The sequence below is a fragment of the Zonotrichia leucophrys genome, chromosome 1A (assembly GCF_028769735.1).
Source record: "Zonotrichia leucophrys gambelii isolate GWCS_2022_RI chromosome 1A, RI_Zleu_2.0, whole genome shotgun sequence".
NCBI lineage: Eukaryota > Metazoa > Chordata > Aves > Passeriformes > Passerellidae > Zonotrichia > Zonotrichia leucophrys.
The window spans coordinates 51,190,964-51,203,817 of record NC_088170.1 but is presented as its reverse complement, the minus strand read 5'-3'; the positions used below and the strand labels follow the sequence as shown (position 1 = coordinate 51,203,817).

Below are 12,854 nucleotides of genomic sequence, written 5' to 3'. Positions count from 1 at the left end.
TCTGAATCTTTTTATCTGTGAGATGTGCCAAACTTCACTGCCCTAAGAAAATTCTGTAGAAAGTCCTTTCCATAGAGGCCAGAGACCCTGGCTAATCTTTTCTTCTTCTGATCCCAAGAATTTCATGAAACTGCTATGAAGAATGATGGATGAGAAAAAAGGCAGAATTTGGTAGCGATGGCATTTTTAAGAGGTTAAGAGATGTACAAAGTAATCAGCCTCAATCACTGCTGCAATAATTTTTGCCTTTTTTATTTCTGTGTGTGATTTCTAACATCATTTAATAAAATATACTAGTTGGGAGATATTTGAATCCTCTGAAATTGCAGTTGACTATTTTTCCAGTGAAGGTAATATTGTACACTCTTTATTATAACCCTTTTTTTACACCTTGTTCATGACACCTCATACCTTTGGACTTTTTCTCCCTCTTGACTTCTCACAAGTGGACACTGGCTTCTGTCAGATCAACAAGAAAATGGACAGATGACTCACTAAGAAATTGGACTGCAACTGGGGCAAAGCTTAATTTGCTGCTGTCTTAAAAATACTTCTCGTCAAACTGACCTTATTACATTGCTGGCCTTCTCTTGTGCCAGTTGAAAGCACTTACTGTCAGTGGCTGTGTTCTCCTCAGGACAATGCAGTGTAAGTTCCTGATAGATCTCCTACTTGCTAGAGTAATAAAACTAATAAATAAGAATAAAATTTGCCCGTCCTGAAAGAAATTTAGAATTGGACGTCAATACAAATGAAGTTGGCATTTTCAACGCATAGCAATATCTGTTGAATACTCCAAAAGTCAGACTAATAGCTAAAAAATACACCCTTTATATAGTATTTGTTTAAATTAAAATCTGTGAGGCAGGCTAAAAAGAAAGGAGTTATTAAAGCTGAGAGCAAGTAGAACTTCAGAATTCTGATGAATCTATTCAGTTCTTAAAGAGTGACAAGGTGGTATGGATTTTCTATTTGAAAATGTAACGTGGATAAAATCTTTTGTGTTGGTGTGGCAAGGTTTTGGGGGTGAGTAGTTGCAGGGGTGGCCTTTGTGGAAGAAGGTCAGAGATTGTCCTGCACTGGACACAGTCATTTCCAGATAGCTCCCCACCCATCACAAGATGATCCCATCACTGAATTTGATGTTGCCTCCACAAAAATGTTTTTATGAAAGAACGGAAACTCTTGAAAGAGGAGGAGAGAACAGGGAGACAATGAGGGAACAGAGATTGGTGGAGGGAACCTGAGGGAAACAGCAAGAGAATATCGAGGTCAGAGAGGCAGGAGCTGTTCCATGGCAGAGCACAATTCCCAAAGGCACAGAGCCTGTGGAAGGCCCATGCAAAGCAGAGGTAAAAAGCAAAGAAGGAGCACCAAAAGGAGCCCTGACTTGCAAACAATGCCACCACTGCATCCCTTGCCTCATTGAAAGTACAACCTGGGACTGAAACAAGCTGGAACGTGAGAGGGGCCTGATGCAAAGCTTGGAAAAAGAAGTGGTGCATTTTCTTAAATGTTTTAATGGTTATTTCTTGTTTTGCTTTTGTTTCCCAATACCTGAAATAATAATTAAGTATTTATATTAATTTGCAATAAATAATTTGCCCAGTTTGAGTCTACTCTGCCTGTCACACAATTGTGGCCTCCTTGTCTTTATCCTGAAACACAAGCTATCTTCTGTTCTGTTTGCTCTTCAGCCATGCTGAAAGTGAGAAGAGTGAGAAGGAGCTGTGTGCTTGCCTACCAGTCTGGACCAGTCCACCACAGACCTTTTTTGGTAATTATCTTTTTCATAATGTTGCTGACCTTCTCAGTAGTCCCCCTTCTTACACAGAAATGAACCTTGTTTACAGTAATCCACCTAAGTCACAGGGAAGCTAAAACTGCCACCCTCACTGCTGTAGATGCTTCAGAGACAGCTTCACATTAGAGATAATATATTCAGATGTGCAGTATTTGATCAATTGCAATGTTCTGCACACTGAATAACACAAAATATTTGCATGAAAATAGCAAAGAAATACTCATATTCACCAAGGTTGAGACAAACGTGATCTACCTGACTCTTCCTAATCTCTCTCTGGAAGAGTGTTCTGTTTTTCTATCTTGTACATCAGTTATAAACAATAACATTAATTAATATATGCAAATCATTTGGCCACCTAATTTAAGAAAGCATTACTTCTATTAGCAGAAGCTGCAAGCTCCAAATTTGGTGTACTATTGTGTTCCTTCATGCTTAACTGTTTCTTAAAGATGCAGAAGTCAGTATCAGGAAGCTTTGTCTAAATTCAATGTCACAATGCAACATCCAACTGCAATTTTTCAAAATATTAGATGCTTGGTTGAGCACCTAGTCAGAGTCAATTCAGTCAAATGCAATGACTGTGATATATCAGAATATGCTGTTTACTGATATGCTTATAACTTTTTGCTACTAATCAAATTATCAAAGAAATTTTTAAATCTATTTTTGAAATTTCTTTCCACTTTGTAGATTTCTTACCACGTTATCTAAAAACAATTAAACAAACAACATTAAAACACACAAACCACAAAACTGAATGACATTGTCAATATACAAAAAAGAACAAAGAACAAATGTAGCATGAAAATGGGGCAATGAACAATCAAGCTCAATTGTTTCAAATAAAACTAAATGGCAGCTCTTAAGCTCATATTAATCACATCCAATCAAATGCAATGAATATCTGCTAAGTCACAAAAAAGCAACAAATTGTAAATATTTCACAGTCTGCATATGAACAAATTTCCATCCTTGTCTAGTGATTACTTTAAGTTCACATAAAGAGCTGAGAATAATGCTGAGAATAATATAGCTTTAAGAAAGGAATAAATTTAAAATAAGCAAAGGTGTCAAGCCAAATCTAAAAAAATCATAGAAGAATAGAGTTAAAATGACCTTCAGAAAATATCTTACCTGTCTATCCATCTACTCTGAGACAAATCATCTAGCTAAACTAAATATTTTATTAACCTGGCCCAAAAAAATCCATTCAGTAATGCAGATCTCAGAAAAATTATTCCATGCCTCAGCATTAATTTTTTTTGGTCAGGAAGTCTGTCCTATAGTCAAATAAAAATAATTCACTACAGAATTTAAGGTTATTACTTCTCCTCCTCTGTACCATGGACACACATACACACACACACACACACACACACACACACACTCACACACACACACAAATACTCTTTTCTCAAAAAAATATGTCTCTTTTTACACATACATGACTTCATGTTAGAAAATTTTTAGGCTCAATAACCCCAACTCTTTCCATCCATCTCTGGTGGTCATATTTCCTAAGCCTTTCCTCATTCACACTGATGTCCTTCAGAATGCCTCCAATAGATTGATGGTTTTATTTTCCTCAAGCTTTATGACAGAAACATGATGCATTACTTCAGCTTATCAGAACTCCTGAACAGGAAGGTTATTTTATGCACCTTACAGGTTATTTGTGCAATTTGTTAATTTTTCCTTTTTTTAGAACGGAATGACATGTCTGACTCAGATGTGATTCATTCCTTTCTTCTCTAAAGAACTGCCACCTAGCCCATTGCTTATCCTTGTGCATTTACACTGTGATATTTTTGTTTTAGTATCTTTTGCTTGTCTCTTTTGACTGCATCTTATTTTCTAATCATTTTCTTCAATTCAACAAAATACTTTTGTAGGACAATGACGAGTCTACATTATCAGTATCTGCTATTATTAAGAAACTTCAATTTACCATACTTCCTTGGTGTGATATATTTTACAGAGCATGGCAACAAGACCATTGCCAAGGTTGTAAGAACATACCAGCATATTCTCACAACTCTGCAGGGCCTAAACATCTGCCCTGAGATTTCTGTGGAAATTGAGCTCGTGTAGTACCTCTCAAGAGCTCAGCAGTCTGTTACATAAGGTCTTGACATAGCTGAAAAATCCTGATTTCCACAAGATTTCATGTGGCTCTAAGTGCCATTGAAGTCCAGAAGAATATGAAACATCAAGTACAACACAGCTGCACTTTAAAAAATGTGTTCAGTAGTGGATGAAATCACAAGCACTCTTGAGTTATGCTGTTCTGGTTCTGGCCAGGACAGGGTTAATTTTTTGCAGTAGCTGGGAGAGGGCATAGCTGGGACATATGGGGGTGTATATGCTGCACCACCTCATGTCATTGCTGGAGGCAAAGGAAAGGGACACTCTTCTGGGGAGAAGAGGTTACTGCTAGTCAAAAATCATGGCATTGTCTGCTATTAGTTTTTATTTTTTTTCATGGGAATAGTTCCTATTCTTGTACTTTCTGTCATTAGTATCGTTGCTGTTACTGTTCATTTTCTTGTTCCATTGCTCCTTCGAGTAAATTGTTCTTATCAAAACTTCTGACCTTTGCCTTTCATGTCTCCAATTCTCCTGTCCATCCCTCTGCAGAAGAGAGAAAGGGGAAAATGGGGAAGTGAGAGAGAGTGGAGCACGGTTTGAGAGTCTTGCTAGGGGCACTGAACTGGGGAGCACCATTGCTAAGCCACGACATAAACAAATTCTAGAAGTAAAGACGAGTGCAAACTCATCACTAAACAGTTAGATACTAACACAGAGGTCAGTCCTTTGTGTGCTTCCCTCTTATTCAGCTGCTGAGAGAGACTTTCTGTCAATTAATGAAAAAACAAATTGTATATTTTGCCTGACTTTGAACAGTTTGGCTGCTTCCAGGTGTAAAAACAGGTTTATGTTTACCATGTTTTAGAAAATGCTGTTTCTGTTTTTCCCTGAAAAAGAAGTTTTAAAAAGTAATCATCTAGCCCAGAAAATACACAGACAAAAATGTTTGGAAGACTGAAGACCAACATCTTCCAAGTTATAAACGTTTTTAAATAAGGTGGTCTGTTATTCCTGGTAGAGCAACTTCTGTTCATAGAACCTTTAAGCTGAAAAGGTTAAGAGGATTGGACACCCAATGCTTTAGCTTCAGGGCACTGAAAAGTACTTAATACCTTTTGAGTTAAAACCTGAATTAAGGATCTCTTAGAAAATATTCAGAATATCTCAGGATAGGAGGTGAACATGAGACTAGGTGAACTAGAGTGACTAGATAAAGTAATTCTGTTCAAGCCACAGGCTTTTTTCATCTTTATTTTAATTTTAATTTCAATTTCATTTTCATTTTAACTTTATTTTACTGAAAGCCAAAAGAAGTGCATAATTAAAAAGCTACTTTGATGCAAAAATGAATTCAGAATTAAATGTGAACTGGACAAAAAACAGGGGGAAAAATATTTGGAAAAATCCACCACAGTCAATGAAGACAGAATTATCAGAATTGAGCCCTAAATAGCTAAAGGATTTTCAATAAGTGAATAAATGGGTTTTGTGCTTTTGGGGTATTTTATATATCCCAAAAGGCCCATATTTTAATAAATGATAATTCATTTTATGTATAGAAGTTTTCTCCAGGCTGGAGAACTCAATGATGTCTGGAATGGGCACCATCACACACATGAAAGCTACATAACTTAATAGGAATAAGCTTTCCACTTATATTTCTTTCCAAGTCTCTTTCAGCTTTTTGACATATTTTTTTATTTCAAAGTAGCTCACTACATATTAAATTAACTCCAATTCTAAGTTTCAAATTAAGTAGTTCACTACATATTAAATTAACTCCAATTCTCATTTTCTCAGTGTATTTTGACTACAAACCTGGTGAGGTGAAGACAGGCTCTTTTGTTCACCACTACATTGTTAAACACAATTATTTCAGTTCATGATGGCATCTATAGATTTTCACAGTGAAGAAAGTGATGCCTGTGATAATAACCATAGTTAGACTTTCATTATTGAAATGGAAGAACTTGAATTTTCCAGGTAAATTGGCTCATAAAGAATTCTATTTAAAGCATATTTTCTAAAGAAAAAAAAACCTCAGGTTTTACTACATGTCATAGAAAATAAATTGTATCAGTTATTGAAAATAACAGAAGAAGAAACACTTTAATATTTTACAAATAATACATAAATAGCTTTTATACAAATAGTTCTGTTTATCTGCCCCCACACAATTGTACCCTTTAATAAGCTCTTTCAAAGAGTTTTTTGAAAATGTATTCCTGAATTCCTGTCCACTATTGTCTGCAACTGATGCACATGTAACAAAAATTCACATGCAATAAATGGATATACAAACAAGTGCTCCAACATGAAAAGATTAAACACTCCAGTGATGCCACTTTGTTTTTAATTACCTTGTAGTTATAAATGTTCTGTTTTTCTCACAAAATATCTGAATTCCTCCCTGGTTTTGTTTCTGTGTTTCCAACAAATGAAAAGATCCAGTGCTTCTGAAGTGTAGGGGTTTCTTTTTGTTATCTTACTCCTGGGATATGCATCACACTGACACATCAACTCTTTGCGCAATTATATAAATCAGATATTTTTTTTTTTCAGAAGCCTTCTTAGTGCAAGCTTATAACCATCAAGCAAAGAAGCACAAACCTCTATAGCTAGTCAGACAGTTGAGGCTTTAGAATAAAGAATAGTATTTACTATTCTTAGAGTGAGTGAGTATTTCAACTGAAATACAGAAAAACTTCTATGCAAAGAGATAATGAATTTCCATCGTTGATTTCTACAGAGGGCTTTTGGGTAGATGCCTTATTAGAAAATAAAATCCTATTGCTAAGAAAATTAGCTAAGAACACAATCACCAAGCAAACATATTTAATGAGTGCATTAGATTTAGAAAAGAAAAATTTTGAATTTTAAACAAAGAAGCATACTTAATACCTGCAAACAGAAATCTAATCTGCAATATCTGTGGTGCTTCAATAAATAGGAAACCTTTGGAGCCAATGAAAAGACTAACATTGAATTCAAACAACGTTGTGTCAGCTTCCAAAATTTACACTAACTCTAATAACTGAATATTAATATATAATTAATATATTAATATTCTCTTAGCATTTTTCTTAATAATGCTCAAAACCCCAGTAAGTTTTGACAGCTCCAGCTGGCACACGAATCCTTTGCAAGAGATTCCATGTATCACCTTCTTTGGCTAGCAAACTTGGAGATTCTCAGATACACTTTAGAGCTGCTGAACTACAGAATTGCTGCAAGCAGATGTGTCTCCAGGATCACATTAGTGGAGAATTTCTTCATTTTCTTGCCTACATTTATCCTTTCCCATTTATTTTTCCTTATCGCCTAGATACAGAAGAAAATTGTCTCCTGCTCAAAATGAGTGTTCCTTCACCCAATAGTCCATTAGTGAGTTATTTAAAGCTGGCTTCTTCTGATCAGGGAGCCAGCCATGAATCTGCCCAGTGATTGAGCTACTGAAATATCAGTAATAGTCTCTGAAAGTGTTCTGTGCTCTCATGTAACTTATACAAATCATAACCTGTACAATTTGGTCTAATCAAAGATTTATCCTCCTCTGCAATTCTTGCTTCTTAAATTATATTATATACCCATTAAATACATATAAACATATGCTCTATTTATTTTTACACCCACATAAGATAAACCCATGTAAGTGAGCTTCTATCACACAGAACGCTAATATAAGACAAACAGCAAAGAATTACTTATTTTAGTACTTCATATATACTTATTTCAAACTACTCTAATTCTGGTCTCTGCATTTCAGATTTCCCAGCAGTTACAAAAAGCCAAGAATCTGACTGTTCTTTACAGAAGGAAAATTCTTTAAGTGCAGTACTTTGTAATGAGAAGCATGCTATAATAATATGCTTTCTTATTGAGTGACTAGACATTATTTCAATACAGATGCAATTAATCAAAACGAATTCCTGGAAATCACCTAGAAATTCTTAAACATTTATACTGTAATAATAATTTCTGTGATTTTAATAAATATGGATTTTTGACTTCTCTTAGCCTATCAGTTCTATCAAGCAACACATAATTTCAGATGTATTGCAAGTGACCTCTGGCTGAATTTGGCTGGTATCCATAAAAGTTAAAGTAAAAATCAAGTGCTATCATCAAAGCAAAGTTAAAGGAGTAGAAAGGGCTGCATTTAGGCTGGGAAATGTCTCGTGCTGAACTTGGAAAATAATTATACCCAGGCAGCTGCTAATGAAAATAGCCTGTATTCCTACAGGACAATGCTTTTGCTACTGTTTAACAAGATATCTGAGGAAAATAAATTTGAAGAGATAGAATTTTCAATATTGCCTAATGACCTGACTGACACTGCAATGTGTGTTTGGAAAGACGTAATTGAAAAACTTTCCCAGTTTTGGGGGGTTTTTATCGGTTTTTAGGGGTTTTGGGGTTGGGGTTTTTTTTGTTTTGTGGTTTTTTTTGTTTTGTTTTGTTTTGATTTTTTGTTTTTTTTTTTTTAACCCATGAACTCAAGTCTAGTTTCCAAAACCCTTATATAGTTCTTGCCTTATAAAGAGAACAGTCTTCAGAAGCGCCTGTGACTAGGTATCGATTTAATGTATAAGGCTCCTCTTCCTGAAAGCTTTGATTCCATGTCTTATGTTACAGACAATTTTGATGCACAGGGGACCTCTTGGTTTCCCTCAAATGAATGGAAAGCTTTTATTATTTTCAGTGAGATTAGAACTTCAGTTGCATTTGGGGATTTCCAAGGATACCTAAACTGGTTAAGAGCATGTGTAACTTCCATGTGGATCCCACTCCAAATAACGCTACCCTCTTATTTATTTTGGACATTGGTTTTGTAGAGTAAGGGGCTTATTAAAAGCCACAAAGCAAACCAACATTAGGATCAGAATCATGGGTTTGGTTTTTTTCATCTGCTGAGGTACTACTTTTTATTATGATACATATAAATTGCAGAACATTTCAAGATTACTGCAAGTAGTATGAGAATACACCCATTTACTGGAACATTAAAAATCACCTTCTGATGTAATTCATCTAACTTCTCATAAATTTTCTTCAATTAAAACTACAAACTGAAGAAGAGGAAGGTAACTACCACAAAAAGCAAGGTTAAACTTAAAGAAAAACAGACTTCTGGATAAATTTTTGGCAGACCCAATTGTTTTGTTGACTCATAAAACTAAGGTATTCTTTTATCAAACTACAATTTTTGCTTATATACAGCTTTTGCTAAGTTTTTCTCTTTTGATTATATACAGGACATAAAATAGGTTTAACATTACTTATAGAATGAATTCAATAGTAAATTTAGAAAAAGTAACTAGAAATAGAAGTAGCAAAAGAGGAGAGAAGTAAAACCAGAAGATCAAGTAACCATTTAAATTACTCTGGAGTGCAACTTGATGTTTCCAAATTATTTTAATTCATTTCACCTATAATGTATAAGCTTTCCATGATTTCACTTCACCATAATTTCAATTGCTAAAAAGATCTTTTACAGACATGAGAAAAAGAAATCTAAAAGAAAAGCAAAATACATCAGTGGATTAAAGCACAATTTCCTCACCTTATTCTTTCAAACTATCCAATTTTTTACTGAATGACACAAGGCTCTAAAAATGTTTAATTCCTGAATGCATCCTTTACCACTTGATCAACTTGGTTTTGGCTGCTGAATTTTTCTTATTGTTTTCTATATTGAAAATTTTTGTTATCAAAATGTAGATTTAAAATAGAGGTCATAAAAGAAGACAGACAATATTTCACCAGAAATGCTCGCTTTACAGAACTTAATAGCCTAAAGATAAGTTTGATCTCTCAAAATCTTTTGATGGAAACAAAGGATGTGGGCAAGTCACACTAATCTTCTCAGCCTATCTGTTGTGGTTGGCTCTTTAAATAGGAGATCATTAGTCCTCCATGCAGCCAGCTGTGCTTAAATTCCCAGCTCTGACTTAGCTCTCACTGTGGGCTGCTTTTATCATGCCTATATAACAAGGTCTTAATAATATTTTTGTTCATAATCAAGCATGGTACATCAATACCCAATGGAAGGTACAGGATTAAAATTTATTGAGAACTGTGATGATCAAAGAAAAGAAGCCTGTTCCAGAAAAGGTTGTCAACGGTGAAAATGAGTACAAAGCATAGATGTCCCTCCAGAGGCTGCCTGAACATGGATTGATCCAAGTTCCATTTTTTGAATTGGATTTGAATTCTAAGTGTAACTACAAAACGCTCCAGAGACATAACTAAAAGAGTTCCAAAAATAGGAGGAGGGTTGTGAAGGAAATTATTTGAAGGTAGAGAAAGAAGAAAATAGTTTCCAGTGGGACTTTTTTAAAATCACTAAGTGATGAGAAACAAAAAAAAGAAAGCTGTCCCAGATAGTCAGGACTGTAGAGATGGGAAAGAGCGAGAGCATAGACTGGCAGCAGAGGTGTCTCTGAGGTACCAGAGACAGAAAGCTGAAGTCTCTAAAGGAAGAAGCGTCACTGTTGCAATGCTGAGCCACGACTGCTGTAATTTTGAATTGGCAAGCACTGCAAATGGGATCTTGGCATGTGTCACCGGGATCTTGGCATGTGTCAACTTGTAGCATCCAAACACCCGCAAGCCTCAGGGAGCCGTGTCGCTGTCAGTGGTGAATGCAGCTTTCCAAAGCCATTTAAACAACAGACGCCAGCAACCAGCAGGGTGTTCATATCCCCCGTTTTTTTTTTTTTTTTTTTTTTTTAACTTTCTGCAAGTGGCAGCTTTAAATTCGCCTGAGCACGTCCATGGCATCCAGGTTTTACAGGCTAGCCCAAACCTCCCGTTCCCAGCGGCTTGGAACGGGCACTTCCCCAAGGCAGAGAATGGGGAGCGGCTGGGGGAGCCGGCATGGCTCATGGCAGGAGGGGTGTGGGAATCCTTAAATTCAGAGGGGTTTGGGAAAGCTGCAAAAGGCAGGCCTCAGAGACAACAGAACTGTGATTGGAGCTAAGCCATAGCCATGAGATAGGTCAGCAGAAAAATTATGTAAAATGTAGAAAAGTAAGGACAAATAGAACAATGGTCTGTGTATTAACGCTTGTCTAGAATAACTCCCCAAGCTGCAGAAAAGTATATTATATAAAATATATATGTAGATCATATATTATATGATATATATATTATATATATCATATATTATATGATCTATATATATCATATACATATAGATCACATATATATATGTATATCATATATAGCAAGATATTAGGAAGTTTTAAGCTTAATAATGGAGTTCCGTGCATTGCGTTTTAAGGCTTACAAGCAGGTATTGTATTTGAAAAAGCAAGCATTGTTTTAACCAAAGGTACGTGTTCTTATAGTGGTTGGATAGAACTATTGTCAATATGCTTTTGCCTTGTGTGATTGGACAAAAAACTGTTAAAGTAAGTTGTAACATTAAGTTCTCGGTCGGCTGCCTGGGATGTGAGCTGATGGCATCTTCCCATTGTCATAACCGTGTAATGGGACTGGTGCTGGAAAATAGAACAGCTCAAGGCACGTTCCTCAGCAGTCCCGTCCCGTTTTGTACATAGCCCCCGGCCGGCGACAGAGGGGCTACAGAGGCCAGGGGACACCGGGACACGGGGACACGGGGACAGCCCGGCCAAGGACAGCCCGGCCTCGGACAGCCGCGCTTTGCCATCAGCGCTATTCCCTCACCCGTGCCATCCTCCTGGAGAGGAACAGGACTACTGCTCAAAAACAGTACTAAAACTTACAACAAAAAACAGGCTTCAGGCTAGATTTCTGTCAGACCCAATTGTTTTGTTGACACATAAAACTGGAGTATTCTTTCATCAAAATTATGCGCTTTTTTCCCCTCTTTTGATTATATACAGGACAGGGCATAAGAACTTCCAATTCTTCCAGGTTTAAGGTTACTTTATAGAAAGAATCTAATAGTAAATTTTATTAAAAAGTAACTGGAAAAAGAAACAGGAAAAAAAGGAGAGAAGTCAAGACGAGAAGATCAAGTAACCATTTAAATTAATTTGCAGTGCAAATTGATGATCCCAAATGATTTTAATTTAATTCACCTATGATGTATAAGCTTTCCACGATTTCACTTCACCGGAGTGTTTTAATTGCTAAACAGATCTTTTACAGACATGAAAAAACAGAACCAAAAGAGAAGGCAGAAGAACATCAGTGGGTTCAAGCCCGTCCCTGTTCCCATTCCCTGCCCTGTCCCCGTTCCCATTCCCTGTCCCTGTTCCCATTGCCTGCTCTGTCCCTGTCCCCGTCCCTGTCCCTTCAGGACGGGTGTGCCCGGCGCCCCCGCTACGCGTGCGCGCGCCCCCCGGGCATGCGCAATGCGCGGCCGGAGCGCGGGGAGGGCGGAAGTGGCGCAGGAGGCGGCGAGGCGGGACAGGGACCGGGAGCGGGACAGGGAGAGGAACAGGGATAAGGGCTGGGGCAAACAGGGTTGGCGGCACACAGACACCGGCGGGTTTGCGGGCCCGGCTTTGCTGCCCTCCAGCCCGCAGCTGCCCTGCACACCGGCTCTGCTCCGGGAATGCAGTCCCCGCACGGTGCTCCACGGCTTTGGAAGTTTCTTTCCAGGCACTGAGTAACCACTGCTGATAATTGTGTTGGTGGGCTTGGTTCTGAAGGTCTCGCTGCTTGTAGCTGGTGCATTGACTTTCTGAAGCGATTGCTTGATATGGTGTGGCGTGTGGGATCTGCAGAGTAGCGCTCTCCTCCCGAGGCCGCTGCTTTGCAGTGGATTCAGTGCTGCTTTCTAGAGCTGAACTACTGTTGAGATAATAATGGCTGTGTAAGAATCCCTTTTCCTCAGGTAATGTTTGATTGTAGTCTCTTTTGCACAATGTCAAATAAGTAAATTTTAATCTGAAATAAAGGAGCTTTTGTTTGCTTAAGAAACTTATTGTGTTCTAAGGAAACTAAGTATCACCTTGCTCTTAAG

General features: G+C 37.3%; 1 protein-coding gene across 2 annotated transcripts in view; it reads left to right on the top strand.

Moving 5' to 3' along the window:
• Window positions 1–12,271: 12,271 nt before the first annotated feature.
• Window positions 12,272–12,854, top strand: part of POT1 (protection of telomeres 1) — a 58,295-nt gene continuing 57,712 nt past the window's right edge. The window contains exon 1 of one of the 2 annotated variants that reach the window (XM_064702743.1): window positions 12,272–12,704. The gene's annotated coding sequence lies outside the window, so the exon portion shown is untranslated. Of the gene's footprint in view, window positions 12,726–12,854 lie in introns of both variants that reach the window. The other variant, XM_064702742.1, reaches the window with a different exon arrangement.